Here is a 6,000-nt window from a genome sequence, read left to right on the forward strand (position 1 = left end):
CCGCGCCCCTTCCGGCGCCCTCTCTCGCGGCCGGCTGCCGCTTCCGGTCACGTGAGAGGGGGAGGCCGGCCGCCGTAGCGGGCGCTTCCGGGTCCCTCGGCACGTGACGGTGGCCGCCCTCCCCTCCCCTCCCCTCCCCTCCCCTCCCCGCGCTGCCGGGTCGGAGCCGGGATCGGGACTGTCCCGTCCCCCCCCAGTCCGTCCCCCCTGTCCGTACGCCCTCGGGCGGCGGCGGTGGGATGAAGCTCCCGTGAGGACGGGGCTATTTACGGAGCTCCCCCGTCGGGGCTATTATTTACTGAGCTCCCGCGGGGTACGAAGCGCTGTCTTAAGCGCTCGGGCGAACCCGAGCCCGACCCGCTCCGTCTCCCTCTCTCCCTGTCTCTCGACGGGGCTATTTACTGAGCTCCTGCGGGGTGCGAAGCGCTGTCCTAAGCGCTCGGGCAAGCTCGGCCCTCTCGTCTCCCTCTCTCCCTGTCTCTCGGTGTCCGGGCGCAGGTGAAGGGGCAGCCCCAGTTCCAGAGCGCCAGGCCGTGCCCAGGTGCCCCTGTGCCCCGGTACCTCCGTGCCCAGGTGCGCCTGTGCCCCCGTGTCCTGGTGCCCCTGTGCCCAGGTGCCCCTGTGCCCCCCGACCATGAGCGGGCAGCGCGTGGACGTGAAGGTGGTGATGCTGGGCAAGGAGTACGTGGGAAAGACCAGCCTGGTGGAGAGATACGTGCACAACTGGTTCCTCGTGGGGCCCTACCAGAACGTGAGTGCTCACCTCCTCCAGGAGGCCTTCCCAGACTGAGCTCCCTCCTTCCTCTCCCCATCCCCCCCGCTTTACCTCCTTCCCCTCCCCACAGCGCCTGTATATAGGTATATGTGTTTGTACGGATTTGTCACTCTGTTTATTGGTTTTATTTGTACGTATTTATTCCATTTATTTTATTTTGTTAATTTGTTTCGTTCTCTGTCTCCCCCTTCTAGACTGTGAGCCCACTGTTGGGTAGGGACCGTCTCTATATGTTGCCAACTTGTACTTCTCAAGCGCTTAGTGCTCTGCACACCGTAAGTGCACAATAAGTACGATTGAATGAATGAATGCCTCCCAGTCCTGGTCCCCCTCTGCGTCCCTGCCCTGGTCCCTCCCGCCTCTCAGCCCTGGTCCCCCTCTGCCTCCCGGCATATGTACCCCACTGCCTCCTGGCCCAGGTGCCCCTCTACCTTCCGGCTCTGGTCCCCCTGTCTCCAGGCCCTGGTCCCCCTCTGCCTCCCTGCCCTGGTCCCCTACTGCCACTCGGCCCTGGTCCCCCTGACTGCCGGCCCAGGAACCCCTCTGCCTCCCGGCCGTAGACCCCGTTTCCCGGCACAGGTACCCCTCTGCCTCCTGGCCCTGGTCCCGGTCCCCCTCTGCCTCCCTGCCCCGGTGCCTCTCTACCTCCAGGGACTGGTCCCTCTCCTTCACAGCCCCGGTTCCCCTCTACCAACCGGCCCTGGTCCCCATGACCTCCGGCCCAGGTACCCCATTACCTCCCGGCCCTGGTCCCTTTGTTTCCCGGTCCAGGTAATCAATCAATCAATCGTATTTATTGAGCGCTTACTGTGTGAAGAGCACTGTATTAAGCGCTTGGAAAATACAAGTTGGCAACATGTAGAGACAGTCCCTACCCAACAGTGGACTCACAGTCTAGAAGGGGGAGACAGAGAACAAAACCACACATATTAACAAAATAAAATAAATAGAATAGATATGTACAAGTAAAATAAATAAATAGAGTAATAAATGTGTACAAACATATATACATATATACACATGCTGCGGGGAAGGGAAGGAGGTAAGGCGGGGGTGATGGAGAGGGGGAGGAGGGGGAGAGGAAGGAAGGGGCTCAGTCTGGGAAGGCCTCCTGGAGGAGGCGAGCTCCCAGTAGGACCTTGAAGAGAGGAAGAGAGCTAGCTTGGCAGATGGACAGAGGGAGGGCATTCCAGGCCCGGGGGATGACGTGGGCCGGGGGTCGATGGCGGGACAGGCAAGAACGAGGCACGGTGAGGAGATTAGTACCCCTCTGCCTCCCAGCCCTGGACCCTTTGTGCCTCAAGGTTCTGGTTTCCTTCTCCCTCAAGGCCCTTGGGTCTCTCTTCGTCCCAACCCGAGTTCCCCTCTATCTCCCAGCCCTGATCCCCCTCTGCCTCCCACCCTGGTCCCCTCCTGCCTTCCAGCCCTGGTCCCCCTCTGCCTCCCTGCCCTGGTGCCCTCCTGCCTCTCAGCCCTGGTCCCCCTCTGACTCTCGACCCTGGTCCCCTTGTACCCCGGCCCAGGTACCCCTCTGCCTCCCTGTCCTGGTCCACCTGTCTCCCAGCCCAGGTACCCCTCTGCCTCCTGGCCCTAGTTCTCCTCTGCGTCCCGGCCCTGGACCTTCTGTGCCTCCTGGTCCTGTTCTCCCTCTACCTTCAGGCCCTTGGGTCTCTCTCAATCCCGGCCCAGGGTCCCCTCTACCTCCCGGTCCTGGTCCCCCTCTGTTTCCCGGTCCAGGACCCCATCTCCTAGCCCAGGGACCCCTCTGCCTCCCGGCCTTGGTCCCCTCCTTCTGCCCTGCCCTGGTTCCCCTCTGCTTCCTGGCCCTGGTCCCTCTGTGCCTCCCGACCCTGGTCTCCTTCTACCTCCAGGCCCTTGGGTCACTCACCCTCCCGTCCCGGGGTCGCTTCTGCCTCCCAGCCCTGGTCCCCTTGTCTCCCAACCCACGTACCCTTCTGCTTCCTGGCCCTGGTCCCCCTCTGCTTCCTCACCCTGGACCCCCTCTGCATCCCACCCCTGGTCCCCCCTCTGCCTCTCTGCCCTGGGTCCCCTTGCCTCTTGGCCCTGGACTTCCTCTGCCTCTCAGCCCTGGTCCCCTCACTTTCAAGCCCAGGTATCCCTCTGCCTCCTGGCCATAGACCCCCTCTGTCACCTGGCCCTGGACTCCTTTCTGCCTCCCGGCCCTGGTCCCCCTTCTTCCAGCCCAGGTACACTCTGCTTCCTAGGCCTGATCCCCCTCTGCCACCCTGCCGTGGTCCCACTCTGCCTCCTGGCCCTGGACCACTCTACCTCCCTGCCCTGGTCCCCACTGCTTCTCGGCCGTGGTCCCCCTCTACCTCCCGGCCCAGGTACCCCTCTGCCTCCTGGCCCTGGTCCCCCTCTGCTGCCCTGCCCTGTTCCACCTCTGGCTCCCAGCCCTGGTCCCTCTGTTCCTCCCGGCCCTGGACCCTCTGTGCCTCCTGGCCCAGGTCCCCCTCTGCCTCCCAGACCTGGTCCCCCTCTGTACGTCCTGGTCCTGGTCACCTTTCTCCAGGCCCTGGTCCCTCTCTCTATCCCATTCATTCATTCATTCAATCGTATTTATTGAGCATTTACTGTGTGTAGAGCACTGTACTAAGCGCTTGGGAAGTGCAAGTTGGTAACATATAGCGGGCTCACAGTCTAGAAGGGGGAAGCAGACAACAAAATAACACATATTAACAAAATAAAATAAATAGAACAGTAAATATGTACAAGAGTCAAGGGCAGAGATACAAGTTGATCGCGCAGAAAAAGGCAATGGTAAACCACTTCCTTATCTTTACCAAGAAAACTCTGCCAGAATGACCACAGGTGGAGAGTGGGGTGTTCTGGAAGGATGCGTCCACGGGGTCGCTATGGGTCAGAAATGACTTGTCGGCATAAGACAAGACAAGAATACTTTTCATAGAAGCAGCATGGCCTAGTGGAAAGAGCGAGGCCCAGGGAGTCAGAGAACCTGGGTTGTAATCCCAGCCCTTCCAGATGCTTGCTTTGACACCTTGGGCAAGTCACTTAAGTACTCTATGCTTTAATTTCCTTAACTGTAAAATGGAGATCAAGTTCCCCTTCCCGCTTAGACTGTGAGCCGCAGTGTGACTGGGACTGTGTTCAACCTGATTAAATACGCCCCAGTACTTAGAATAGTGCTTGACACATAATAAAGGCTCAACAAATACCACGGTGATGATGATAATAATACTTTTACTTTTACTTTTCTGAAGCACTTTCAGGTCAGTTGTCTCATTTTATCCTCCCACCATCTCTGTGAAACAAGGAGAGGCAGACATTTTTATCCCTGTTTTACAGGTAAGACAAAGAGGTCCAGAGAAGTTAAGTGACTCAGCCAAGGTCACCCAGCAGGTTAGGGGCCAAACCAGGATAGGAACCCAGCAAAATGTGCTTTCCACTACGCCACGGGCTTGATTCAGGCCCCAAAGACCAGCCTCCCTATGTTCTGCCCTCTTACTTTCTGAGGCCCAGTGAGTGCCACCCAGACGGAAACTGAGGCAGTGCAAGGCCTGCCCTACACGCCTAATCTGTCCGGTACTTACGGCGGTGGCCTGAGAAAGCAGAGACTTGAACCTGCAAAGATTAAATGGGATGGGTACTTTAACTTGTTGCCAAGAAAGAGAATAGAAGACGGGCCTGAGAGTCAGAAGGAAATAGGTTGTAATCCCGCTTCCACCATATGTCTGCTGTGTGATCTTGGGCAAGTCAGCTGACCTCTCAGTGCCTCAGTTACCCCATCTGCAAAATGGGGATTAAGAGTGTCCCTCTGTACGTCCTGGTCCTCGTCTCCTTCCTCCAGGCCCTGGTCCCTCTTTCTATCCCAGACTTGGGTCCCCTCTACCTCCCGGCCCTGGTCCCCCGTCTCCCAGCACAGGTACCCGTCTACCTCCCTGCCCTGGTCCCTCTGTTTCCCATCCCAGGTACCTCTTTGCCTCCCAGCCCGGGTCCCCCTCTACCAACCTGCCCTGGTCCCCCTCTGCCACCCTGCCCTGGTCCCCCTCTGCCTCCCGGCCCTGCTCCCCCTCTACCTCCCTGCCCTGGTCCCCCTGGTTCCTGGCCCTGGTCTCCCTCTGCCTTCCAGCCCAGGTACCCCTCTGCCACCTGGCCCTGGACGCCCTCTGTCTCCCGGCCCTGGTCTCCCTTCTCCCGGACCAGGTACCCCTCTGCCTCCTGTCCCTGCTCCCCTTCTGCCTCCCTGCCCTGGTCCCCCCTGCTTCTTGGTCCTGGTCCCCTTCTGCCTTCTGGACCAGGTACCCCTCTGCTTCCCGGACCTGGTCCCTCTCTCCATCCCGGACTTGGGTCCTCTCTACCTCCCGGCCCTGATCCCCCTGTCTCCCGGCCCAGGTACCCCTCTACCTCCCTGCCCTGGTCCCCCTGTTTCCCATCCCAAGTACCCCTTTGCCTCCTGGCCCGGGTCCCCCTCTGCCACCCTGCCCTGGTCCTCTGCTGCCTCCAGGCCCTCGTCCCTCTGTGCCTCCCGGCCCTGCTCTCCTTTTACTTCCAGGTTCTTGAGTCTATCTCCATCGTGGCCCTGGGTCCCCTATACCACCCGGCCCTGGTCCCCTTGTCTACCAGCCCAGGTACCTCTCGGCCTCACTGCCTCGGTCCCCCTGTCTTTCGGCCCACATACCCCTCTCCCTCCCGGCCCTGGTCTCCTACCTCCAGGCCCTTGGGTCTCTCTCCGTCCCGGACCTGGGTACCCTCTACCTACCAGCCCAGGTACCCCTCTGCCTCCCGGCCCAGGTACCCCTCTGCCTCCTGGTCCTGTCCTTCGTATACCACCAGGGCCTTGAGCCTTTCTCCGTCATGGCCCTAGGTCCCCTCTACATTCCGGCCCTGGTCCCCCCCCTCCTACTGGCCCAGGTACCCCTCTGCCTCTCGGCCCTGGTCCCCCTATACCTCCGTCCCCGGTCCCTCCCACTTCTTGGCCCTGGTCCCCACCAGCCTTCCGGCCCGGTTATCCCATGCCTCCTGGCCCTAGTCCCCCTCTGCCTCCTAGCCCTGGTCCCCTTCCGCCGCCCTGCCACCCTCCCAGCCCTGGTCTCCTTCTACCTTCAGGCCCTTGGGTCTCTCTCCATCCCGGCCCTGGGTCCCCTCTACCTCCTGGGCCTGGTCCCCGTCTCCAGACGCAGGAACCCCTCTGCCTCCTAGCGCTGGTCCCTCTCTGCCTCCAGGCCCTAGTCCCCCTAGGCCTC

This window comes from Tachyglossus aculeatus, unplaced genomic scaffold (genome assembly GCF_015852505.1).
Source record: "Tachyglossus aculeatus isolate mTacAcu1 unplaced genomic scaffold, mTacAcu1.pri scaffold_157_arrow_ctg1, whole genome shotgun sequence".
Classification (NCBI taxonomy): domain Eukaryota; kingdom Metazoa; phylum Chordata; class Mammalia; order Monotremata; family Tachyglossidae; genus Tachyglossus; species Tachyglossus aculeatus.